This window comes from Suricata suricatta, chromosome 1 (genome assembly GCF_006229205.1).
Source record: "Suricata suricatta isolate VVHF042 chromosome 1, meerkat_22Aug2017_6uvM2_HiC, whole genome shotgun sequence".
Classification (NCBI taxonomy): domain Eukaryota; kingdom Metazoa; phylum Chordata; class Mammalia; order Carnivora; family Herpestidae; genus Suricata; species Suricata suricatta.
Window position 1 is genome coordinate 127,944,995 of NC_043700.1, and position 27,896 is coordinate 127,972,890.

The following is a 27,896-nucleotide window of genomic DNA, read 5'->3' on the forward strand; positions in this document are numbered from 1 at the left end:
TGAATTTAAAACATGTTACAAATAACTGTTGTAACAATAAGTTAAAAAGGGGAAATATATTCAGAAGTCAGAGTTTAGGAGACACTCCTCCCTTACTGGTGCCTGAATTCCTAATGTCACTCAGTTTTGCATCAGAGGTATCTTGTTTTAGTCTTTTATCTGATTAAGGCTGTGTCTCCATCTGTCAAGCCACTCAGGAACAGCTTGTTGGATGAATAACTGAATGAATGATTTGGGAAAATAATTCAGGATTTTTCTTAGAAACTACCTAAGAGGTAGGATTTGAAAACTGCTTTTCCTTCCAGTTGTAGCTGGGTGAGATGGACAGCAAAATGAGGTTATTGTTGCAGAGACTTTTGAATGACAATGGACTGTATATTTGAAGGCAGTATTTCTTTTTTTAAGTAAAACTCTCTTTTAATTAATTTTTTAAAGTAATCTCTGAGATCAGGAGTCACTCTACTTACGGAATCAACCAGGCATTCTTTGAAGGCAGTATTTCTGATCATGTTTTAACTATTGTAATATTATGATCAGAGAGATTAACAAATACATGACAAAAACAAATAGTGATCAGAACAGCAGAATGTTGCTAATAGTGGAAGCCTTTCGTAGGTGTAATATTTTAGAGGTAGAAGGCCGTGGGGATTAGTCCAAGCTCCTCAGTTTTGAAAAAAGAGACTTTGGGACTAAAGAAATAATTGATTAAGATCATTGAACTTGTTGAAAACAGAGTTAGGAAAGACCAGAACCTAAATCTCATGATTCATATACCAGTATTTTCATATTGAAATACTGAATGGTAAATAAAACATTTTTTTTTTCAGGCTTTTGTTTTTTAAAGTAATCTCTGTATCCATTGTGGGACTTGAACATAAAACTCTGAGATGAAGAGTCTCATGCTCTATTGCCTGAGACAGTCAGACACCCCAAATAAAACAAACTTTTGAATATCCTATATAAGGTATGCTAAATAACTCGAATTCGAGTTATAACCGTTAAGTGAGGAAGCAGTGTTTTCTAATTTTAATTTAGGACAAACTACATTTAGCTTCAGATACTTGACAAATATACCTAGAGAACTAACATGAATCTTTGCTTTTTTTGGTTCGTAAAAGTAAAAAACAATGTGATCTGTGATGTACAGATGAACACTGGACTGGAAATGGGGAAGAATAAGGTTCTGAACTTGGCCCTGCCACTAAGTAACTGTGTTGTCATTGATTCTTTGCGTAATTTTTCCTAGTCATAGTAGATAGTGTATAGAGACCAGATTTAAATGACTTATATTCACTGTGCAGATATTATCTGTCTTAAATAAATCATTGTTATGTGTTCCACTATTAAACCATTGGACACAAATAAGGAGATAAAGGGGGAATCAGTAGAAAATGAAGGACTCATTATGCCAAAATATATTCTGAAAATAAACTGTTTTTTTTTTCCTTACATCCAGGTATAATACTTCTACGTATCTGCTTCAGGAAGAAAGTGCCTGCCATTCCTATCGTTTCTACGCAGGTTCATGCCAGCCCAGAACGGAGAATCAGGTCAGTTTTAGGATTGTTTTGTCTGTCGAAGAGGAGCCAAGTGCAAGAATCATGGTAGTCTTTCTTGCATCATTGTATTGTAGCAAGACCACTGAGCCCCGCCTCAAAAGAGCTGGGTTTCAGGCCTTCTTTCCCACTGATAGCTGGGTAAGCTTAGGTAATCCTGAGTGGTTTGTAATTTTCTGCACCAAAAAAGAAAAAAAAAAAAGGATATATTAGAATAAATTATCTTCAGTTTCCATTATGGCCTTAAAGCATTATTACTTTTATTGTGAGTACCTGCATTGAATAAAATCATGTTTTTAAAACATCATTTTCTTTTTTTCCCCCCCTGGAAAAATCTAGTTGGGGTTCGAACTCACAAACTCTGTGATCATGACCTGAGCTGAAATCAAGAGTCGAACGCTTAACTGAGCTACCCAGGTGCCCCCCACATATATTTCTAAGGTTGCAGTGTTACAAAATTTAATACAGCAAGTAGAAGAAAAGCTTTTCTGTTTAACTTTCTGAAAACATGACTTGAAGGTAAGGGAAAGGACTATTAGGTTTAGTCCCAGCTCAACTATTAACTATGATCTTGCTTAAATCACTTATTCTTTGTGCACCCCGGTTTACGTGCACTTACCAGCTGCGTGACCTAAACTTCAAGACATCAGTTTTCTTCATCTTAAAAATGGAATTGATGATAGTGATACCTCACCAGGGTTCTTGGGAGGAATTACTATATGTTAAGTGTTCAAAAAAGCTCCTGGCACAGCAGCAGCATCACTTTTTGAAATGAGTGGAATAAATTATAAGATTGCTAGATTCCAGCTAACTTTAAAAAGAAAATCTGTGGCCTTAGATATTTCTGATACAATTAACATCTTTTTTTCAAAATTGAGACTTAGACGCTTTGGTTGTCTACTTGAGCCCTGCAGTAAGGCTAATTTTGGCATGGCTAATAAAAGTTATTTTGAGGGGCACCTGGGTGGCTCAGTCAGTTAAACCTCTGACTTTAGCTCAGGTCATGATCTCACGGTTTGTGGGTTTGAGCCCCGCATCGGGCTCTGTGCTGACAGCTCAGAGCCTGGGGCCTGCTTCGGATTCTATGTCTTCCTGCTCTCTTCCCCTTCTCTGCTTGCACTCTTGTCTCTCTCTGTCTCTCAAAAATAAATAAAAATGTTTTTAAAAAGTTATTTTGAATTAAGTATTCTCTAATACATGGCTACATGAATAAATTTGTTAAGGGTGATATAACAAATTACTATAAACTGGATAGCATAAATGACAGAAATTTATTTTTTAATGTTTGTTTATTTTGTGAGAGAGCATGTGAGTTGGGGAAGGCTAGAGAAAAAGGAAGAGAGAGAAACCCAAGAATCCCAAGAGCCAATGCAGGGCTTGAACTCATAAAACCATGAGATTGTGACCTGAGCCGAAATCAAGATTCAGATGCTTAACCGATTGAGTCACCAGGTTCCCCAATTTGTTGAATATGTTTTTTTTTTTTTTTTTTTTTTTTTTTTGAGAGAATCCCAAGCAGGCTTGCTGCTGTCAGCGTGGAGCCCAACTCAGGGCTCTATCCCACGAACCATGAGCTCATGACCTGAGCCGAATCAAGAGTGAGACACTTAACTGACTGAGCCACCCAGGTGCCCCGAAACATATATTGAGAGTTTAAAAAGTTCAAGGAATGGAACTCCATATAGTATGAAACAATAGATAAAAGAAAAGCATTAGGGATTGAAAGGCAGTGTTTTAGGGCTCGGGGAGTGGAAGAAAATTGGTAACCCATGCTGGTATACTAAGAGGAAGGCAAATAGATAATCACATATATATTTTTCTTTCCTTTTTTTTAGTTTTATTTTGAGAGAGAGTGCATGCGCCAGTGTACACCCTCAAGCAGGGAGGGGCAGAGAAAGGGAGAGAGACAAACTCCCTAGCAGGCTCTGCACTGACTGTGCAACCCCTGAGTTGGGGTTCGAACTCACAAACTAGAAAAGTGCAGATATATTTAACGTGAGGCTTAAATTACCAATTTTTATTTTTTATAATTAGAAAAAGAAATGCAAGTTGAAAATTAAAATAGCATTACAAACTAGACTATTAGGACTTTAAATTTTAATTCAGTTATCCTTTATTTCAAGAAATGATACCTAAAGTTTGGGACCTAGAAATCATTTTTATATGCATTTTAAAAATTTTATTTTGAGAGAGAGAGAGAGTGTGTGCAAATGCAAAAGTTGGAGAGGGGCGGAGGGAGAGGGAGAGAGATGATCCCAAGCCAGCTCTGCACTGACAGAACAGATGTGGGGCTCCATCTCACTAACCGTGAGATCATGACCTGAGCCGATACTTAACCACCTGAGCCACCCAGGCACTCCAGAAATATAAATCATTTTTATCACACTTTATATCCCATTCTGTGATACATTTTTTCCCCCTTAGACTTTTGGTTTATTGACTAGAGCTAGAGGTTTCTATGACTTCCATTTTTGAGTTGTTTTTGACCCCAGGTATCCCTTATTTGGCTCTTGTTTGAGGACAAATCATGTATTGATGTTCATTGATAGTGTGATTAAAAATAGTGTATAAAGATTTAAAAGTAGATATGAGGGGCTCGTGGGTGGCTCAGTCGGTTAAGCCTCCGGCTTCGGCTCAGGTCAGATCTCACGTTCGTGGGTTCGAGCCCCGCGTCAGGCTCTGTGCTGACAGCTAGCTCCGAGCCTGGAGCCTGCTTCCGGTTCTGTGTCTCCTCTCTCTGCCCCTCCTGCTCTCATGCTCTGTCTCTTCTGTATCAAAAATAAATAAAACATTAAAAAAAATTTTTAAGTAGGTATGAGTGAGAACTGCAGTGCAGTACATGCAGTTAAGGTACCAAACTCAGTCGTATTTCCAGGTTTCAGTCATGGTGTCGTTGCTTACAGTCTTTCTCCTAGTACACATTTCTTAATTTCTCTTCATATTTCCTGTCTGTAAACTGTGTACATAAGTACTTAATAAAAATATCATAAGAGTTAAACAAGGTAATGCTTGCAAAGTCATTAACACTGTACCTGGCACATCATAAATAAAAGCTAGATTTATGTTAGCTCCCATTCATTGTTGCAAACAACTGCCTTAAGTCATTTTTATCTCTTAATGTTCCAAGATTAGAATATAAACAAAACAGTGTTCTACTAATGATAACATATAACCCTTTGTGTTTAGTTGATTACACAGTTCATTAGTATATTGGCTTTCTTTGAAAGGCAGAATAGAATTTGCATGAAAGGATATGAGTTTAGAATCATTGCTTAAATTATTAAGAAAGGGGAAGAAGGGATTGGAGAAATAAGTGTGCTGTGTTTGCTGTAGGTCTCAAGAGCTTTTTTGTAGTCACCAAATACATAAGTGTGTGGTATAATGGATCTGTAACACAAGGATGTCAACTTTTCATTTTTGTTTTCTTTTTAAAGTTTTACCACTAGCCACTACCTCCCCCCCCCCCCACCTTTTTTGTTCTGCTTTGATCTGGGGAAAAGGAGTGGGAGGAGGAGTGTCCATTCCCTTTAGTCTTATAGAGGACATGTCATGCTGATCATCTTACCTGTGGTAGGATTGCCCCTCGCTCCTGTTTTATGAAGATCTCTGCTAATAAGGCGCGATTAGGTGTATTGATCTGGTTTTGAGTTGACTGGTTGCTTAGGAGCATCCTAAGAAAGCTAAACTCCAGGGCGCTTGGGTGGCTCAGTCAGCTAAGCATCTGACTTCACCTCAGGTCATGATCTCAAGGTTCCTGAATGCAAGCCCTGCATCGGGCTCTGTGCTGTCAGAGCAGAGTGTGCTTAGGGTCCTCTGTCTCCCCCTTTCTCCCTCCTCCCCACAAGTTAAACTTTTCTCTGTAGAAGAAGGATCTATGCCTAAATTGAGGGAAATGTGGAATTAAGAGGAATTCTCCTGTTCACATACATTTTGCTCCTAATTTGGTGTCAGCTTAACATTGTCTGAGCACAGTTTTCTGTGTGTTTTATTTCAATGAACATGAAGAAGGCCACTGCTCTCCTTAGGAATTTGTAATTTGGAAGTATTACACAACAAATGATATAGAAAGAGGAAAGGAAATCTGAAGTACGATCTCTCAAGCTGTTTTATTATTTTCTTTGTGTGTGGTGGGGGGAGGAACCTGAAAAAGGCCAGCCTAGAATTATCTTTGGAAAGTAAAGATCCAGTATTTTTTGACAGAATAGATAGTTGAAAATATGTCTATATGCTGAAGTAGAATGTGAATTAAAGAATGATTCCAAAACATATGGGGAAGGACACTTTTTTAAATTAAGTTATTTTGGATTTTATGATAAAAATTCGGATACTTGTTTCCTTTTTACCCCTCCAGAGAGCTGAAATAATTTATAATAGTGCACCCTCTCTGCCTTCCATTTCTACTCCTTCCCTTCTTAGTATCCATCCCCATAATTTTTGACCTTTCAGTTTGAGTCTTTTGTATTTGGTCTTATTGCATGTTTTGTAGGAAGCAAATCACATTGTCATGTGTTCATGATGCAAGAGTTGTTTTCCTCCTTACGATGTCTCTAGCTCTTTCTTAACTACGTAATTGCCTAGTCCAAAAAAATGTTTCAAAAAGCCCCATAGGAATGAATTTTTGAAGTTGTCTCAGAACCAGTCATAGTTCAAAACTGAAACTTTTGGGGATCAGAGGCTAAGATTTGGTTTATTTTTAGAAATCTTTTAAACTAAAAAACATCTTTTTAAATATTTTTGCCTTCTTCCAACATCAGTAGATTATTCTGATGCTTTGCTGTATCTAAGTGGGCATTAAGGAATAAGAGCTTCCTTTTAGGGTCAGAGGTTGTTGAAGGAAAGCTTTTACAAAATCTTATGAGAAGGCAAGCTGTCCCATTAAAAAACATCTTAGTTTACTGGTGCAGAGGCTGTCTGATAGAAATTAAGTTTTTTATTTGGGTTAACTTTATCTCCCTGTTTTTGACATTTCTAAAATATATATATCATATAACTATAATATATATGTGTGTGTGTGTATATATATTTATTTATTTATTTATTTTGAAAAAGAGCATGCACAAACACAAGTGGGGGAGGACGGAGGGGGAGGGAGAGAGAATCTCCAGCAGGCTCCACACCTTGCACTGAGCCCATCATGGGGCTCGGTCTCATGATGGTGAGATTATGACATGAGCTGAAATCAAGAGTCAGATGCTTAACTGACTGACCCACCCAGGCACCCTGTCTCCTTTGGTTTTTTGGTAATTTTTACGTTTTTCATTTCCTATGCCTGATAATTCCTGTTCAAGGAATTCAGTTTTATAGTATCATGGGCAAATGAAATCCGCTGCTTCCATTGACTAATCCACCCCTTTCATTGACTAATAGTTAATCTGCCAAATGGTTTGCTTTGCTTTCTTAATTAGCATGCAGTGGTCAGTGGTGGGTGTTAAGTTTGGCTAGCTATTGGCCCCTAATAGCTAATTATCTTGATTATCACATTCTAAATTCTAAATGTAAGGGAAGAAAATCTATGAGAAAAGTTTTTGAGATTTTAAGTTTTAATAAATTTTAAGTTTATTGATTTGAATTAGCTCTTTGCTTTTCCTTATCTTTATGAGTATCAGGATTTTGTGGTAGTCCTATTTTCCACAGCTCATAGTTTATGAATCTGGATTGGGGATATAGTTGAAGTCTAAGGTGTTGTTTTTGTTTGTTTTTTTGAGAGAGCACAAGCAGGAGAGAGGCAGAGGGGAAGAGAGATGGAGAGAGAATAAACCTCAAGCATGCTCCATTCTCAGCGCAGAGCCCAGTGCAGAGCTCAGTCTCACAACTGTGAGACCATGACCTGAGCCAAAATCAAGAGTTAGACGCTTAACTGACTAAGCTACCCAGGTGCCCCTGGTCTAAGTTAATGGTGGAAAATGGTTTGTAAATTCGATGAATAAATATTTTAGTCATATCTTATATGATAACTGCAGTTTGAAGAATCATATGTCCTAAAAATATTTTTTAAAGTTTTACTTATTTAACTGATCTCTACACCCAGTATAAGAAAGACTTAAACTCACAGCCCTGATTCCAAGAGTCACACACATTTCCAACTGAGCCAGCCAGGTGCCCCAGGTCCTAAAAGTGATTAACCAGTGCCCTCTTTGATGTATATTCCAGTGAAAAATGTGGTGTCAGCCATGTGTGTATATATATGTATTTTTTTTACTTTAGGTTCACTACACTTCCTTTCTGCATGAAAGGAAAGAGCAGAACCTCTGATAGTGGTAGGATCTTTTAAGAATACAAAACTATCACAGAATTAGCAGAAAGGAGAAGAGCATCTATGAGATTGTGTAAGGTACATACAAATAATTCACAGATTATAAAAATACACTTTGTTCCATGACCTTTTGTTTACCCTGATATAAGATGTTCTGATGGAGACTGTAAACTACATGGTTTAAGGAAAAGGTTGTGCAGTACAACCGCAGATTTTCATCTTTGGTCACGTGAAAAAAGTTTAAAGTACTGGTGATGTAGAATACATTTGTTTATATGGGAAAAGAAAAGGTCATAATTTTGTGTATCTTTACAACCTGGCGAGAGAGGTAACCCATTCTAAGATTTATCAGTTAGCATTTTATAGACCAATGGGAAATAATCTTTTTTTTAATGTTTTTATTTATTATTGAGAGAGAGACAGAGACAGAGCATGAGTGGAAGAGGAACAGAGAGAAAGGGGAAGACACAGAATCTGAAGCAGGCTCCAGGCTGTCAGCACAGAGCCCAACACTGGGGTTTGAACCGTGAGATCATGACCTGAGCCGAAGTTAGAGGCCTAACTGACTGAGCCACTTCAGGAAATTTATTTCTGTTCTTACAGAAATACAAGAAATCTAGAAACAGGTGGAGATTGCTCAATGGTTTTATTCCCTCTTCTTTTAGAGCGGAGTTTGCATTTTGAAAATTTTAAACATACAGAAAAGTTTAATAAAAAATACAGTGTACATCCAAAATGCTTTCAACCTTGACCCAGTAATTGCCAGTGTTTTGCCACATACGTTGTCATTGTGTTTACATATGTTACAGGGTGGAGGTGTGGCACCGGTGTACCATTTGAAAGTAATTTCAGCCATCATAACACTTCACCTGTAAATTCTTAGGCATGTGCTTCCTAGAAATAAGGAATTCCTCTACATGACTATTATATTCTTATCATGGGTAACAAAATAACAGTAATTCAGTACTATTGTGTTAAATCCAGTCCATATCCAAATTCTCCAGTTATCCTCCAAATTTCTTTTATAGCTTTTTTCAAAAAACAATCTGGTTAAGGTCCACATACTACCCTTGCTTATATCTCGCTATTCTTTAAAAATCTAGATTACTTTCTTCTTTTTCTCTTCTTGATTTTTTTTTTTTAAGTGATAGTCACTTTTGAAGAGAGTTCAGAACAGTATTTTTGTTGCAATCCACATTCTGCATTTATTCCTTTCTGGTGCCTGTCTAGTGAACTTGGAAAATAATTCCTGTCACAGAGCAGGAAGCTACATGAGATATGTATGACAAAATTTATAGGGGAATTGAACAGTGACTGGAAGTAGTTATTAGTGGGTTGAGGTTAACAAATGAAAGTAAGGAAGGCTTCTTTGAGGTTAATGGAGCAGAAGTTGGGAGAAGAACAAGAAAAGAAAGAGAATAAAGGAAATTCATATGATACAGGGGGAGAATAGCAGGGGATTTACTTGATAAAGAGAGGGGAGGGTTGGGGAATCATAGTACCCAGTGCCTAGAGGTGTAGATGCTCATTGTGTATTGACTGAGTAGTTGAATGAATGAAGAAGTCTGAATTTTCTGCACTGACTGTAAGGAGGCACAGTGAGCCCATGGCAGCTTAGCTGCTATTGAAAACACAAAGGAGGTTGTGTGCATTAGACCTTTTGTATGTTACGAGGTTCTCTATGGGAGTAAAGAGGCATATTAATATATTGTACTGCTTCTTGCAGATTTCCAGAGGAAAATTTGGAGTCTTGATTTTATACCTTTGGTATATCTATATGTGTTGGAATAATTGTATAATACTATAAGTAAGAAAGAGTTTCAGGTGTATAACTTTCATATGCAATATACATGTATAAAATATGTATGCAGTTTTATTATTTATTTATTTATTTTTAAATGTTTTATTTATTTTTGATATGGACAGAGACAGAGCATGAGAGGGGGAGGGTCAGAGAGAGAAGGAGACACAGAACCGGAAGCAGGCTCCAGGCTCTGAGCTAGCTGTCAGCACAGAGCCTGACGCAGGGCTCAAACCCACGAACGTGAGATCTGACCTGAGCCGAAGCTGGATGCTTAACCGGCTGAGCGACCCAGGCGCCCTTGTATGCAGTTTTATATAATATATAGTTACATGTTGATGCCTTGAACTGAAAAATTAAACGATCTACAAAATGAAATTAGAGAAACACGGTTCTGTGTGTGCTTATAAATATTTGCAGTACTTATAGAATATACTTTGATGATGAATAATACTGCTCTCAAATAACTTCTGGTAAAATGTCAGATGTTCACAAAGACATAAATAACTGTGATTATGTTCAGTTTGCTTTTCAACTAGGAAAAATTGAGAGAGGGCTAGTTAATTCTCAAAATGTTGATATTTTACTATGAGAGAAATCTGTTTTACTGTGAAATCTTAGAGAACAGACTTTCCCCCCTTTTTCTTTCTTTCCCTTACCTTCTCTACGTACTCTTCCCCTATTTTAATTAGTCTACCCTACCCTTCCGTTTCCTATCTTTTTCTTTGATTCCTTACTGTTAATGACCTCTGTTTCCAGAGGTCCTATCCTGTGTTATTTGTCGAAGAGCACTAAAGATATTGCTTCATAGCAGTTACTTTATGATTGGGTCCAACAAGGCCCTGCAGTTTTTTCATGACTAAGTTTACATTTTTGTTATACTAGCTTTTAAGCCTCTGGGCAGTAATTTTTACTTATTTACTTCTCAAGATCCAGGGTAGTACATTTTATCAGAGTTGGGATTTTTAAGTTGATCTAATAAGTTCTTTCTTACCTATATTCAGGACCAGTTGACAAATACAGTGGGACATGATCAGATTTGATTTGGGCATGGGCACTCTAGCAGTGTGGAGAGTGGTTTAGAGTGAGGACTGATGGAAGGGAGGCCCGTTAGTAGATTGTAGCAGTAAACGAATGAGAGATGCTAAATAATTATTTCCTGAACCCATTCATTGTTAGAGAAAAAAGGACAAATATCAAAGATGCTCTCTTATAATATGCTTCCTTTGAGTGTGGGAGTTGAAGGAAAGGGAGGAAATGAATTGAAGCCAGTCTAGGTTAACTGCCACCTCCCTACCTAGATGACTGGTTAACTCTGTTCTTGTTCAGCTGTGTAGAAATAATAGAAGAAAAAAATAGGAATTAGGGAGAAAAATAATGTGTTAGATTTTTTAACATAATTTTAAGAATTTCAAACTTGCAGAAAAGTTGCCAAAATAACAAAAAGACCAAAATAATAATATAAAGACCATCCATGTGTCCTCTGTTCAGATTTATCTGTTAACCTTTTGTCCCAAATGCTTTATTATTCACTTTGTGAATATGTATAAACATACATGCATGTATGTATTCTTCTCATTGAATCATTTTGAAAGTTACATTGAGCATATCCTAGCCCTTTAGTCCTGAATACCTCAGTGTGAATTTCCCAAGGATGAAGATAATCTTGTATAGAGAGTCTGAAAAACGTTAGTAGTAACATTGCTGTATTACTTTAATCTGCCATTTTCCAGTTTTGTCAGTTGATCAAATAAATGTGTTTTATAATAAGCAGACTTCTTCCCCTCCAATATGGAATTTAATCTGTGATCCCGTATTGCATTTAGATGTCCTAGCTTCAGAATCTCTTAATCTGTAACAGGTCTTCAACTTTTCTTTGTTACATTGGCATTTTCAGAGTATATAGTTATCCCCTTTTCCCTGTTTTTTTTTTTTTTCCTTTGTAACAGTGTGTGCCTTCTTTTCAGTTTATCTGATGTTTCCTCTTGATAAGATTCAGGTTATGCATTCCTAGATGAAATACCACATAAGAGATGTATCTTTCTTAGCGTATCATATCTGGAGGTCTACAGTGTCCATCTGTTCCTCATTTTGATACACATTTTGACCACCTGTTTCATTGTATGATTTCTTCACTATATAGTTACTATACTCTCTTACAGATTATAAACAGTCTGTGAGGAGATACTTTAAGACAATTAAAATAACTTCCTCTTCATCAAAATTTTATCCCCTTTGTGTAGGGTCTACTGGTGATAACTTGCTTCAGCCGGTTGTTACGTGTATGGTTGTTAGATGATGATTGTTTCCAACTCCAGTACTACCTCTACTTTTACCAGTGATTACTCTGCATTCTGTTCAAATAAGGGCCCTTTAAAAAAATCTATCTATATTGTTTTAATTATTGAACTTCTGGATTCCTGTTTGTTTCCCAATGATTAATAATTCATTACTGTTCTTAAATATTTTGGTTCTCAACTTGTTTCCGATCTCACCCGTAGGATCCTCTCTCTCCATGCTGGCTCCTGTATCCTTTTACATTTTTTATTTTTTATTTTTCAAGTAATTCATCATTTTCATCATTAGTAAGTTTCCTCTTTATCTTCTCTGCCCCTATAATGAATTATTTCTCCTAGGAGCCCTGGTCCCTTTGAGTGGAGGTTGGGAAATTATAGTAGGAGCCAAGATCTGGACACTTAGTATGTATGTTGCTGTTGGATATCTTTGCTTCTGGGCCCTTGATTAGGGGACAGAGCTAGAAAATATATGTATCTTTATATGTACGAACATAGATCTATGTATACACAGTTGCATGCATGTGTTCATATAACATGGATATATGTTTGAACATGGGTATGTATTTTAGAAGTATTAGTTCACACTGATTACTGTTTTTCCTTTCTCTATAGTGAGAACACAGGTGCTTAACAATACCAGCATTTTTTACTCATTTGCCCTAAATGAGTATCATCTAAAATAATTTCAGGATTGCTTCACCTGTACCACCATAAACAGCCCCCAGGGGCACCTGGGTGGCTCAGTCAGTTAAGCGTCCGACTTCTGCTCAGGTCATGATCTCACGGTCCAGGAGTTCAAGCCCTGGAGCCTGCTTTGGATTCTCTGTCTCCCTCTCTCTCTGCCCCTCCCCTGTCACGCTCTGTCTCTCTCTCAAAAATAAACAAACATTAAAAAACACTCCACCCTTGTATATAACTAACTTCATTGGTTTCTTGTTCATCCTTCATATTTTTCTTTTGTAGCAATAAGCAGATATATGCATTTTTTTCTTATTTCCTTTTTTCCTAACCCAAGCATGCATGCTGTCTGTATAAATACTTTGGCACTTAGCTGTTTCCACTGGCAAATGTACCCTGAAAATCATTCTGCGTCAGTTCACAGAGAGCCTTATCATTTTTCTGTGTGTATGTATGCAAGTGTACTTGTCCTGTCTTCTGTGTTTGACTATCCAGTAGTTTTGCAGTTTTAGAGTGCTGCAGTGAATAACTGTGCGCATGCCTTTTTTACTGTTGGCGGTGGGTCCTCAGGGAGAATACGGGAGTGGGGCCTCTGGCTCTGCGGGTAAATGGACATGCAGTTTTGCTCCGTGTTACCGGCTCCTCCACTGCACTTGTACTGCTTTGCGTTCCCACCAGCATTATATGAGAACACCTGTTTTCCACAGCCTTACAAAGAGAACGTATTGTCAGAGCTTTTAATTTTTGTCAGTCGGAAGGGTGAAGAAATAGTGTCTTAATGAAGTTTTAATGTGCATATTTCTTACATGTTAGGTTTGTATCTTTCAGATATATAAGACCCTGTGTATAGGCATAGCTATCTATACATGTCTTTTTTCCATTTTTCTCTAGGAATTTTGGTCTTTTTTTTCCTGAAGTTATTGAAGTCTTTGTATATGAGGAGCATTTACTCTTTATTTGTATTATGGAATATATCTTTGCAGATATTTTCTCCCAATGTTCTCATTTGCCTTTTGACTTTGCTTATGGTGTTTTTTGCCATTCAAAAACTTAAAAAAATTTTTATGGAGTCACATTTATTAATGACTTCTTTAGGCTGGCATTTTGAGTTATAGTTAGAAAACATAATGAATTTGAACATGAATTTGCTATATGTAAGTGAAGGAATGAGGTGGTTGTCCATACCAGAAAAATAGGGATAATTCTCTATGCTCTATCACAGACCCACAATTTTACATCTTAAAGCCTGAACCATAGTAATCTATTTCATATGTAAAATATGCCGATTTAATTATTTTAACTTTTTATTACAGAAAATTTCAAACATCCATAAAACTAACACTTATGTACTTATTATCATCTAGCTTCAGTAAGTATCACCTAAAGCTTCAAGGCCAAATGATCTAGACTTCAGGGTTTTTATTTAATGTGAATTATCTTTGTAAGGAGGGAAAATTGGACTAACCTAACAGGCTTTGGCCAACTGGCCTCCCAGGCTCTCTGGCCTCTTTTCAATGATCTTGGTATCAGACCTGACCTCTTTCAGGCTTCTGTAACTTCACCAGCTCCACATTTCTGAAGTACATAGAACAAAAGGTGAAAATGAGAATAGGTTAGAGAGTAATGTGGTATGCATCAGTGAAAATAACTCAAAAGAAGTCTGGTTGATGAACGCATTAAATATTATATCTCTTAGTTTGGGACATAATAAACACTGTTTACTGTGTACATACAGACAGTTATTAGAGGAAGAACCACAAGTATCTTTTATCAGTGAGCCTAAGGCAACTTATGGTTGCTAGCCAGCGTCTAAACATAACATGGAAAACACTCAAAGATTCTAATTTGCTTAATGGAATTTTCCTTGTACTACAATTATTTTAAACTGGAATTATATTGCTTTCCCTTGATAGTCTCCATGGAAATTGGTTTATTAATTCAGTATATTAATTTTCAGTTCATCAGAGTCTGTGATTACTTTGAAACAATGACTAGACATCACAAGGGCTCTGGGATTTCTTCTTTTCATTTTATGGGTTGGTATTCCCTTTGGAACAGCGTTCTCAATGCAGTGAAACCCAGTTGAGCTACATCATTAGAATTTTCGAATGACTTTTCTTCCTCTTTAAATAGAAGCTGACCAGCCACTTGCCGGTAACCATATGCTGATAATATCAGTATTCTTTTGAAAATACTGTAACAGAGACAGGAAGGAAAACCAGTGAATTCTTAATATTTATTAAAAGCCCACATTTGGTTTCTTTTTTTTTTCACTGAGAATAACAGTGGTAGTGATCATGGCAAGACAGAACATTTGCTGACAAGTGGATGAAGAAGACTGGCATAGGCACGGGGGAGTGGTGTTGCACTGGCCTGTGTCACTGGGTTTCCTGTGGCCATTTCTTGTGAACTTGTCTTGATGAACTAAACATTACCTTTCGCTTGTATTTTATGTTTCTTTGTCGTTTTTGTGTCTTTTCTTTTGGTTTAGTTTGTGATGTTGTTCATCTCTCTCCAAAAATTAGAACTTATCCCCAGAAAAGTTGGTTTCCTAGGGGCCCCTGGGTGGCTCAGTCGGTTAAGCATCCAACTCTTGATTTTTGCTCAGGTCAAGATCTCACGAGCGCTGCATAGGGCTCTGTGCTCACAGCATGGAGCCTGCTGGGGATTTTCTCTCTCTTTATATCCCTCCTTGCTCTCGTGCACATGTGTGCTCTGTCTCTGTCTCTCAAAATAAATACACATTATTTAAAAAAAAAAACTGGCTTTCTTACTGCTGTCCTGCATGGTGATAAAACATCATTTTATGATTAACATGTTGCCTCTAAATATATGACGATGCTCTGCTTTTCTATATCAGGAACATCAAATATAATTTCAGGATTAAGTTTATTATGAAAGAGAAGTTCTTTATTAATTTTTGGAAAATAGCATTTCTGAGTAGAAAACAGCATGTTAAGTGATTGGTTTGGTGCAACTTGCTAAAAGTAGAAGATGATTTTGGTGGTTTGTGTGTACACGTTTGTGTGTGCAATTAAGATCTTTTCTCCTTTATTTGTTAAGACTTGTAAAATACATATAACCTAAAATTCACCATTTTAACCATATTATTTAACTATATTTAATGTGTATATAATTCAGTGGCATTACGTACATTCCAAATGTCATATAGCCATTATCACCATCTATTTGTGAAACTGTTTCAGCATCCCAAGGAAAAATTCTGTACCCATTAGGCAACTCTTGTCCATTCTCCTTTCTCCTGGCCCCTGGTGACCTCTGCTCTACTTACTGTCTCTATGAATGCCAATATTCAAGATATTTCACAAGTGTAATCATATTTGTTCTTCCTTTTATGTCTGACTTAAGATGTTTTCAAGGTTCAATCCATTTTGTAGCATGTTTCAGAACTTTGTTCCTTTTTATGGCTGAATGATATTCCATTGTATATTGATAAAAGAATAATCTGTTGATTTTTTTCTACTTTTTGCTATTGTGAAAGCTGCTATCAACATTGACTTACAAGTATGTTTAAGTCCCCATTTTTATTTATTTATTTTTTAAATGTTTATTTTTGAGAGACAGAGACAGAGCAGGAGCAGGGGAGGGGCAGAGAGAGAAGGAGACACAGAACCCGAAGCAGGCTCCAGGCTCTGAGCTAGCTGTCAGCACAGAGCCAGACGCGGGCCTCCAGCCCACAAACCGCGAGATCATGACCTGAGCCGAAGTCAGACGCTTAACCCACTGAGCCACCCAGGTGCCCCGAGTCCCCATTTTTAATTCTTTTGGGAATGTACCTAGGGGTGAAATTGCTGGGTCCTATGGTAACTCTGATAACTTTGAGGAGCTGATGCACCGTTTTCCCAGTGGCTGCGCCATTTTACATTCTTGCTAGCCACATACTGGGGTTCCAGTTTCTCCACTTCCTTGCCAACACTTGTTTTTTTCATTTACTTGATAATTACCATTCTAGTGGATGTGAAGTAATAATCTTACTGTGATTTTGATGTGCATTTTCTTGATGATTAATAATATTGAGTATCTTCTTATGTATTTATTGACTATTTGTATATCTTCTTAGGGAAATGTTTGTTCAGGTTTTTATTTTTTTTCAGAGTAGGTTTATACTTCCCTCCTCTATATATTTTCACTGTAGTCCTTAAATTATTTGGGATTTATGAAGTAAAACTATTTTGTATTTTCTAACTGGGTTGTCTTTTTGATGCTGAGTTGCGAGAACCTTTTCTTTATCCTGGGTATTAAACCCTACTCAGAGATATGATTTGCAAGTATTACTCTTTTCTGTGGGTTATCTTTTCACTCTTGCTAGTACTCCTTGATCCAAAAAAGTTTTTAATTTTGATGAACTCTAATTAGTCTAGTTTTTTCTTTTTATGCTCTGTGGTTTTGGTATCATATTTTAGAAACTATCGCTAAATCCAAGGCCATGAAGAATTGCTCTTAATGTTTTTTGTAAAAGGGTTTTAGTTTTAGCTTTTATATTAGATTGTGATCCATTTTAGGCTTATTTTTGTGTGTGGTATAAGGTAAGGGTCCAATTTCATTAGTTCAATGGTTCAATTTTTTTTTTTTTTTTTAAGATGTCTTTTCTTCATTGAATGGTCTTGGCTCCTTTGTTTACAATCAGCGGTGCATGTATGTAAGAGTTTATTTCTGGGCTGTCTATTCCATTGCACTGTATGTCCATCCTTAGTGCCAGAACATTGCTGCTTATTACTGTATTAAAGATTTTCTTCTTGATTAACTAGTTTATCATTTTTAATGTGAACCTTTAATTTTTTTCTAATATGTGTCTTTAAATTTTGCTTTTAGTAGTTTCATGTAGGTGACAGTACTTTAATAAGAACTGTCGATATCAACTTTATAATCAAGTTAGTGTGCCAGGAAAATTAATACTAAAGCAAGCATATTTGGAGTTTATTGATACTGCATTTTCTTTGGAAATTAGAGGGAAAAGCATAAAGACAGAAAGTGAAGGATGCTTGTACTTGCTCACAGAGAGATGAAAAAGAATTAGAAAGACCAACCATTTATATAATCTAGTAAATGATCCTTTAATTTCATGTAAATGTTGCTTTATTTTAGTTTTAGAAGTAATCGTAGTAGAAGTAGTAGTAGTGAAACTCTTCAGGAACTTTATGAAAGAAAATGATTTTTATTTTGTGAGGAACATTTTCAATAAGGAACTAGTAATGGCAGACTCTTAATTCTGAATAACTGTGTTTATTAGGCTTTTTTATGTTACAAATTTCTTACTTAATTTTGTCTCCTTTCAGACTCCGACAGAAGTTAGAAAATTAGAACATCAATAGTTATTTCTTTCTATGTTGATATACAGATTTTTTGTTTTTATCACTTTGTTTCAGAGTAGGCTTATACTTCCCTATATTTTTAACTGTAGTCCTTAAATTATTTGGGATTTATGAAGCAAAACTATTTTGTAATAAGAATACTGTGTTATAAATTAAAGGCAGACTGCTTTAAGAAAACAAGTTAGTTAACCTTTTTTATAGTTTGCTATAAATGAATTTCTAGTATTTTAAAAAATTTCTACTATGGTCTCGATGCAGTAGATCAGTGCTAGGGATAGAAAGAGGTTTAAGTCATAGTCTCTTTCTCAAGGAGCTGACATTCATTCATTGAATGAATGAATGAATGGGCTCTGAAGTCCTCAAGAGTTTGAGTCTAGCCTTAGAAAAACAAAATGGAATTTTTGAGCTAAATAAAAAAGTGAGCTGTATTCTGACATACCTGACTTACATACTCAAGGAGGGATAATACAATATTCTCCTAGCCCTTTTATCTTAAAAGGAAAAAAAAAAAAAGAGCTGTATTTGATACAGCAATAAAACAAAAATGTTAGAAATATACAAAGAGTTGGGCTTATCAGTTATAAATGACTATTATGATTTTAGATTAGGTGAATTAGAATGATGCAAAACCACTTGCATCTTCATCATATTGACTTTATAGCTCCATTTTTTTTAAGGACAATGGTAATTTTATAAGTCACTTTCCATTTTCAGAATGTGCTGATGATTTTTTTAAATTTAGAAGCTATGAGATATATACCAAGTAAGATTTTCTTTTATTCTAAATATTTTTATATTACTGTGATTTTCCTTTTTTCCCCAGTTTTGAGGTATTGATGATATTTAATTTCTTTTTTTAAATTTTTTTCTGTTTTTTATTTATTTTTGAGAGACAGAGAGAGACAGCACAAGCAGGGGAGGGTCAGAGAGAGGGGGACACAGAATCTGAAGCAGGCTCCAGGCTTTGAGCCAGCTGTCAGCACAAAGCCTGATGCGGGGCTCGAACCCACGAACTGTGAGATCATGACCTGAGCTGAAGCCGGACGCTTAACCGACTGAGCCACCCAGGTGCCCCGTTGATGATATTTAATTTCAAATGTAATCACAAAATTGTTTTTAAATCTTATTTATATTTATTGATTTCACCTACTACTATTCATTCCTTTTGCTGTTAACATTCCAGGCCATCATCCTACCTAAACTGAAAGGCTCCAATTTCCTCTTAACTGTCTGAGTTAGGTAAAACTCCATTTGAGCCCTTTTCCATAGTGCAGGAGTCCCCTTTGTAGGATGCAAATCTGATTTTCTTACTCTGCTTTTTGACATTCTCAGTGTCTCCCTATTGTCTTTAGGTAAAGCTCAGAGTGTGTCTTATGTTTCTTTACCCAGCTGGTGCGTCCCTTCATATCTCATCTCTTATGCTTTCTTCATCTCTTATGTTTACACACACACACATATATACCACATCCATTCTTTATTCTTGCGACAACTTCTCATTTTCTTCTCCCTTTTGAAATTTGATACTGTGTGCTAGGTATTCTGGTCAGGTCTTGGATTTACCTTTATAGAGCACTTTTACTATATTGCCAGACTACTTAATTTCTGTCCACTTTATTTATAGTGTCTTATATTTCCTCTTTTATCTTGGGGGCCTGGTGACTGGCACATAATAGGCACAAATTGATGTTTATTGAATGAATGAATGAATCAGTAACCTATTGCTGTGATTCAATAGCTTTAATACCTAAAATTTAATAGCTTAACAAAGGGTGCCTGGGTGGTTCAGTCAGTTAAGCATCCAACTTTGCTCAGGTCATGGTCTCACAGGTTTGAGAGTTCGAGCCCTGCTGGTGGTGAGCACAAATCCGCTTCGGGATTCCCTCTCTTCCTCTCTCTGCCCCTCATGGGATTCTCTCTCTCTCCCTCTCTCTCTGCCTCTCAAGGATTCTCTTTCCCTTGCTCACTCTTGCTTTCTCTCTCTTTAAATATAAAATAAAATATAAATAAAACTTAACAGCTTAAAATTGAAATATTTATTGTCTCCCAGTTTCTATGGGTCGGGCACTCGGGAATGGTTTAGCTGGATGAATCTGGCTAAGAAACTCTCATGAGGTGTTAGTGGTCAAGACGTTGGCAGGGACTCTCTGAAGGTTTTCCTGGGCCTCAGAGGGAGGATACTGCCAGGATGGCTCACTCACACGGCTGTTGTCAGAAGTCCTCTTTCTTGCTGGGTCTTAGCATGATCCAATTCTGTTGACATAGACCCCCCCCTCGAGAGGGCTACTTGAGTATTCTCATGATGTGGAAGTTAGCTTCCTTCAGAGCAAGTGATTTGAGAGAGAGCAAGGAGGAAGCCACAATGCCGTTAATAATACGGTCACACACAGTCACTTACACTACCTTCTGCTCCTTAGAAACACATCACTAAATTTAACTCACAATTAAAAGGAGACTATCTCTGAAGGGAGGAGTATCAAAGAATTTGTAGATATATTTTGTAACTACTACTGAACTGAACAGTAATTTCTGATTCTCTCTTGGACCCAACCCAAATAGGTCATTCTCCTTTTTTATAAAATACCATTTGTTTAAATGGAAGTACATTTTTGTGGTTCCTGGATGGCACAGTTGGTTAGGTTAAGCATCTGATTATCGATTTCAGCTTGTCATAATCTTAAGGGTTCATGGGATTGAGCTCCCCACATCAGCCTCTGCACTGACAATGTGGAGCCTGCTTGGGACTCTCTCTCTCCTTCTCCCTCTTTCTCTGTCCCTCCTCTGCTCATGTTCTCTATCTTTCTCCCAAAAATAAATAAACTAAAAAAAGTAAGAACCTCTCTTTAAAAAAATAATAAATGGAAATACATATTTGAAGTATGCTTTTACTAAAATATTTTACTTGGTTTTGATAAAACAGAGTGACTAGATTGCACATAGTTAAGTGAACTAATTACCTAAATATTCATAATTTTATGATTGCTCTTTCACTTAGATTTCAGAAATAAGAAAATTGTCCCTTAAGGTCTATATTGCCTGTAAAATAAATATGACACAGAATCCACTGCTTTAAGGCTTAGTACAGGTCTTCAAAAAATGAAACTCCTATCTGTAAACTGTATTTAAATACTTTTCAGTGAGGAAAAGGTAGCTTTTTAAACTTATAGCTAAGACAAAAATTAATTGTACAAAAATTAAAGTCTTTTTAGCCTAATATACATAACTTGCTCTTTCAAGAAAAATTGGAGCTGCAGTGTATGCCGGTCATTTTACTAGGTGCTGGATATGTATCAGTGAACAGAACACACATGCATTCCTGTCCACTTGGAGGTCATGATCTGGCAGAGAGCTGGTAATAAACGGATGAATAGCTATTTAGCAACAGCAGTCAGTGCTCTCTTTGGAAGAAATGAAAAAGGTGACGTGATAGAGAATTATGGGAAGATAAGAGTTATTTCTACATTGTCAGAAAAAGCTTATCAGGAGAGGTGACCTTGACGCTGAGAAGTAAAGGAGTTATTCCTGCCAGGAGCTTACAGGAAGAGGAAGGCCCTGCAGTGTGAGCAGTTGGTGTATGAGAAGTTGAAAGAATGCCTGGAGATGTCCAGAGAAAGAGTGGAATGGAGTTTGAGAGGTAGAAAGAGATCATATGAAAGAGTTTAAGAGGCTGTAATAAGCAGTATGGGTTTTGTTCAACACATTGAAAACAATTAAAGGGTTCTCCAGTTCCATACCACAGCTTGTTCTGACCAAAACAAAAAGGCTCTTTGGCTGCAAAAAAGAAAACAGGTGAGCGAGAAAGTGGGAGAGTAGTTAAGAAGGCATTAGATCAGCCTGGTGAGTCAGTTATCAGATATTTAAGAAACTATGCCCACACACAAAATGTTATATGTCTATATTTCTCCATTTCTGTCTACCTTACATCATTGAAGAATAGTCCAGCTTGATCTAGAGGGGTAGGAGAGAAGAGGATGGAGTTGGGATCTAGGTTGTAGGTCGAACCAGAAGGAAAGTAAGGACAATACCCACGTTTTCTCCCTGAGCAGACCAGTGAATAGTAATATTCTTAAATGAAATTGGAGGTCAGTGAGAAGGGAAATCGAGAGTTGATTTTTGACAGTGTTGATTTTGTTGTATCTGTCAGTGAATGGGTCAGATACCTCTGTAGTCCTGGAGTTCAGAGATTTGAGAGGAGATAGGCAGATGTTTTTCAAAGTTGTGGCCTGGATGAGGTCCCTTGGGATGCCCTAGTTTGTCTACCTTTTAGGCAACATTGTTGCTCTCCTCTTGAAAACAAAAAAAACAACTGCAGCACAGAAAGTTTGGTTTATTTCTATCTAGTGTGTACTAAAGACAAGTTTTGTTTTGTTTTGTTTTTAGCAGTTTAGTTAAATGAGAACTTTAAATCTCCATCCAGCCACTTGTTGAATGAATAAGCCACTTGTACCAGCTGTGTGACTTTGGAATTTATTTCTCTGGGCATCAGTTTCCTTATCTGTTAAAGAGAGTAACAGAGTTGTTTTGAAGATTAAATGAATGAATTTACCTAAAGTGCCTAGGATGGTATGTGGTACCTAGTAAATGCCCAATATTCTTTTATTTTCTTTTTCCTTGCTTTTAATTTGTTTATATGTGTATCTCAACGGGAGAGGTGTTGAAACAGGTGCTATATTTAATGCACTATTCTTTTTTTAAAAAAGTTGTTAATGTTTTTTAAACTTATTTTGAAAGAGAGAGACAGAGCATGAACGGGAGGGGCAGAGAGAGATGGAAACAGAATCTAAAGTAGGTTCCAGGCTCTGAGTTGTCAGCACAGAGCCCGACATGGGCCTTGAACTTGTGAACCTCGAGATCATGACCTGAGCCAAAGTTGGCCACTTAACCAACTGAGCCACCCAGGTGCCCATAATGGACTATTCTTCAATGATGTAAGGTAGACAGAAATGGAGACATATAGACACATAACATTTTGTGTGTGGGCATAGTTTCTTAAATATCTGATAACTGTTACTTGCTAAATGTTCATAGACTGGTTTTGTCCTCATTTTCTCAGATTGTCATAACTCTTCTGTCTTCAGAGGAGGTCATTTATTTATTTTTTTTTTTGAGAGAGGGGACGAGAAAGAGCATATGTGCACATACATGCACATACAAGCAGGGCAGGGGCAGATGGAGACAGAGAATCTCAAGCAGGCTTCAGACCCAGTGTGGAATCTGACGTGGGGCTCCACCTCAGAGTCGTGAGATCACGACCTGGGCTGAAATCGAGAGTTGGATCCTCAACCGAGCCACCCACGTGCCCCAAGAAGGTCATTTCTTAAATACTGAAACACAAAGATACAGGTTTGTTTTGAAATCTTTTTGAAGTCTCGTGAGTCGGAGAATGAACTGAAACCGTATTATAGAAGTTATTTCTACTCTTACGTTTTATAACGTTGTAATTATTAATATGTAATTCTCAATTGCATGTTGTTCTTTGTCAGATATAAAATTGGGTAACCTAATACTTTGAAGGCAAAGATAAAATGCTAAATTTGAATCTGTGAAGCCAACTTCTAATGTATCCTTCCCCTCCTCCGAGTAAAAGCAGTGATTCAAATAGACTCTCTTCGTGTGAATTCTGTGGAAAATACTCTAGGGGTATTCTGGCACTTTGACATATGGGATCATGTGTCTAATATCGAAGGGAAGACATTTATTCTACATGTATTATTTCAGTATCCTGACACCTGGATATACTGAAGAACAGTTAGCAGTGTGCTGAAAGAAGGGCAGTGTTGTATGAGGGGCTTACAGTGGACCTTCTCACTTAGTGCCTTACGTGTGGCACAGCCTGCAAAGCCTGTGACCTTTGTTCTCTATTCATATTTCTTGATTCTTTGAAGTCTTGGCAGAGTGGGGCAGAGAAACGCCTTGTCCCTTCTAGAACCTGTGATAAAGTGGAAAATCTTGTCCAGTAGATGCATCATAGCCCTATTACCTTTTGTGTATGAATTTATATCACTATGGAATGAAATATCTCATCAGTTCTAAGATACACATTTTTTTCTTATGTGCAGTATTTTGACACTGGACTCCTTGCAGTAGACACTAAGAAATTGTGTTAGTTTTTAATTGGCGGTGTTTTTTTCTTGGTATATAAAATAGTAAGTCTTATCGTTGGTGGTATCTTGGATTTGATGAAATGGTAGCCTTTCCAACTTCAAGTCTCTAGCCATAGAATATATAAATTTGATATTAACTTAGGTTCAATGTCAAGTAAGAATCAAGTTATTTTTTTTATTAAAACTTTTTAGTGTTCTTTTTTGAGAGAGAGTGCGGTGAGGGGGAGAGAGAGAGCGCGCGAGTGAGGCAGATAGAGAGGGAGACAGAATCCAAACAGGCTGCAGGCTCTGAGCTGTCAGCACAGAGCCCGACATGGGGTTTGAACTTATGAACCGCGAGATCATGACCTGAGCTGAAGTTGAATGCTTAACTGACTGAGCCATGCAGGTGTACCAAGATTCCTGTTTTAGAGATCAGATCATGTTTTTTACATTTATTTTCTACTCACTCTTGGTTAAGTATAACAGAGGTCAGCAGATTTTCTGAAAAAGGCTACATGGTATTGGACTCTGTGGCAGGTATTTAGCCCTGCTGTTGTAGCACAAAAGCAGCCTTAGAAAACACAAATGAACATAGCTGTATGTTCTAGTAAGTTTATTTACAAAACCGGTCTTGGGGCTAAATTTTGTCAGTAAGTGGAAGTTTGCTAAGCCCAGCCTAGAACTTCATAATGATCAAGTCACTTCTGAAACATCAGTCCCCAAAATACTTATAGATCATCTTTGAGGCTTTGCCCATGTATATTTTGTATTTAAAAAGAGTCTTTTCATTCCCACAGTTGCTTGTCCATGCCATCTGTGTCTGGCTCAAGGTCATCAGTTAATACTTACCTCATGAACCAGTAGATATTTGTCTTTCTCCTTATGAGTGATCTTTGGTTCAAGCTTGCAAATGATTTTTCAATTTGTCAAGAAATGACTTGATGGTTTGTGATATGTTTGTTACTCCATAAATAAAGTAAGATCAGTGTAAAACTGTTAACAGACTCATAAGTCAGAGATTTTTCATACGGCGTCTGAGAATAATAGTTTAATTCAGTCCTCTGCCTTGATTGTCAGGGTTGGTAACAGAAAATTGACCATATTTGGATCCAGGCCTATAAAGTTTAATCTAAGAGGTAATGTAACAAAGTTAGTTGAATATGAGAGGTGGTGTAGCAAAGTTATTAAGAGCACTAACTGTGGAACCAAATAGCCTGATTACACGAACGCTGCACTACTTGCTAATCTTGTGAGCGTGGGCTCCTTACTCAATCTCTCGATGCCTGTTTTCTCTTTTGTGAAATGTGGGTAATAGTAGTACTTCTCTCATGAGGTTGTTTTGAGGATTCAATGAGTACCTAGAACTTCAGTATCATAAATAAGTAAAAATATGATTTCAAGCATAAGATATATAATATTTAGAATATTTCCATTACTACTGAATTTAATTAAGTCAGAATAATTAGCCATTTAAAATAATAAATATGAAAGGAACTTAGAATGTTTTCTCCATTTACCATGGACATATTTAAAATATCGGGGCACCTGGGTGTGGCTCAGTCAGGAGAGGGTCCAACGTTGGCTTCAGTCATTATCTCCTAGCTCTAGAGTTCAGGCCTCACATCGGCCTCCCCGCTGTCAGCAAGGAGTCCACTTCGGATCCTTTGCCCCCCATTCTGCCGCTCCCTCACTCGTGCCTTTCAAAAATAAACTTTTAAAATAGCATTCTTTTCTCTGTGTTCACCTCATGGCAACTGTCTAGTACCTGGTTCTCAAATGAATGGGAATTTGCATTTTATCAAGGTGCTAATTTTCCAGTCATTATTCTGATTTTTAGAAGACTCCTATTTTGTCTGAATTGGTGAAAGTGGTCTCTTGCTCACTGTAAAACATACTGTTTTATATTCCACTAAAAACTAAAATAATCTGTGAACTGCTCTTCATGTTTTCTTCTGCATCACTTCCCTCACTGTCAGTGTCTCCTAGTGATCTTTCTGATAGAGAATGCTATAAGTACATACAAATATATTCATCTTTCATTTGATCTGAGACGAGGCTGGATTAATAACTGAATAGTAAAATGGCTATTAAAGACTGTGCCATTATAAAGCAATTTATAAAGCATTATAAAGCTTTAATTTTTCTTATACCATGATTTGTGAAATACAGATTTAATTTGTAATAATAAAAGTCTCTTCAAGGGGCGCCTGGGTGGCTCAGTCAGTTAAGCGTCTGGCTTCAGCTCAGGTCATGATCTCACAGTTTGTGGGTTTGAGCCCCACGTCGGGCTCTGTGCTGACAGCTCGGAGCCTGGAGCCTGCTTCAGATTCTGTGTCTCCTTCTCTCTCTGACCCTCCCCTGTTTGCGCTGTCTCTGAATCTAAAAAAATAAAAAAAAGTAAAAAGTCTCTTCAATAATATTTCTGTGGTCATGTATAATTTCTTTTCATAACTATTAGATTTAACCATATAAATTTGTGGATACTCTACCCCTCCTGGCCTAATAAAAATGGCATTTTACTTGATTCACCCTGATGAAAAGCAAGAATTTCTTCTAGAAGTCTTTATGCTCCTTGTGGTTTGTTTTAACCTCAGCCATTTGTGACTTTTATTCGTATAACAACATAATGAACTTTTTTCATCTTTAATACACATCTTCCAGAAGGTTTTGAGGACTGTAAGTGGCTGTTTAGAAACTGTTTGTTAAGCTTCTAATGTTTTGGCACCAAATAAAAGGCTTTACATATGTTTTCTCTAATCCTGATAATAGACCTGAAAGAGGAATGATTATAATGGCAGAGCTGGATTTGAATGCTTTTTAATGACCTAGTCTTGAAAGTTACATAGTGTTACTGTCAACTTATATATGTTAGAAGTGAATTCACTTTCAGAAGGGAGATGGACTCCTCCTTTTGAAGATGGGAGTGTCTAAGAATTTGTTGACATTTAAAAATCACCACAAAAAGCTAGAGACTTTTGGATGTACTTTGTCATGATGAAAAATTTGTTTTACCCTTAAAATTTCTTTCTTCTCAAAAAAATTTACTTCTTTTTGATATAGATATAAATGATTTATAGATTAGTTAGTTGTCACTCCTGAGTTCTCTTTCAGGTTTTAACTTTTGATATGGTCTATTAACTATACACAATGAAAGCAGTTTGTCTGAATGTTCTTACTGGTATGGTGATCTTCTTAATCTCCCAGTTTTTCCTGTTTGATTTTGTTATTTGAAATCTATCTTACTACACTTACAAAATATATGATTTTTAAGTTGCTTTTATAATTAATCCTGTGAAAGAATAAGCATACCCTGGTTTTGTATATACCGGATTTACCTTTTGATTAATTCTGGGCAGCAGCTTGCAGACTGCTCATGGGTAATCTGCATGTCTGGTTGCCAGAAAGAAAATTGCAGACCATGTCTAGAGAACTAAAACAGTCTTTCAGTGTATGTATGGAAGATACCAGATTTTCTAGACAGCTGGGGATGTGAAAGAGCCTTGAGAACAGAGTGAGAAAATGTGAGTGTGTAAAAACGTCTGACAACTGTGATATAAACCACACCTTTTATATTTATGGCTAATCTGGAGAGGAAAATGGAGGTACCCTGAGATAACTTGAATTGCAGTATTTCTTCAGGGAGTATGTCATATTTGACAGAAGCAATACCGTATGGATTTTATATTCATCCTCAGATACCACCTGTCAAACTGTATGCACAAAAATCCTAGAGGAGTATTCAAATGGGTTGTTGATTTAATGCCTTACAATGAATCAGTGGTAAAACCAGGAATAACCAGAGAATATAATGAGCCAGACCATTCTCTCTCATCTGATCATCCTTGGCAAACTCATTCTTTGCCCTGCGTTTTTAAGAGACTGTTTTGTTAGTTTA

The 27,896-nt window shown here is 36.8% G+C and overlaps 1 protein-coding gene across 3 annotated transcripts in view; it reads left to right on the forward strand.

The window, feature by feature from the left end:
• The window catches only part of WDFY3 (WD repeat and FYVE domain containing 3), a 251,559-nt gene that overhangs the window by 16,496 nt on the left and 207,167 nt on the right, over positions 1-27,896 (forward strand). For all 3 annotated transcript variants that reach the window (XM_029943745.1, XM_029943751.1, XM_029943756.1), the window contains exon 2: positions 1,457-1,550. The gene's annotated coding sequence lies outside the window, so the exon portion shown is untranslated. The remainder of the gene's footprint in view (positions 1-1,456; positions 1,551-27,896) is intronic.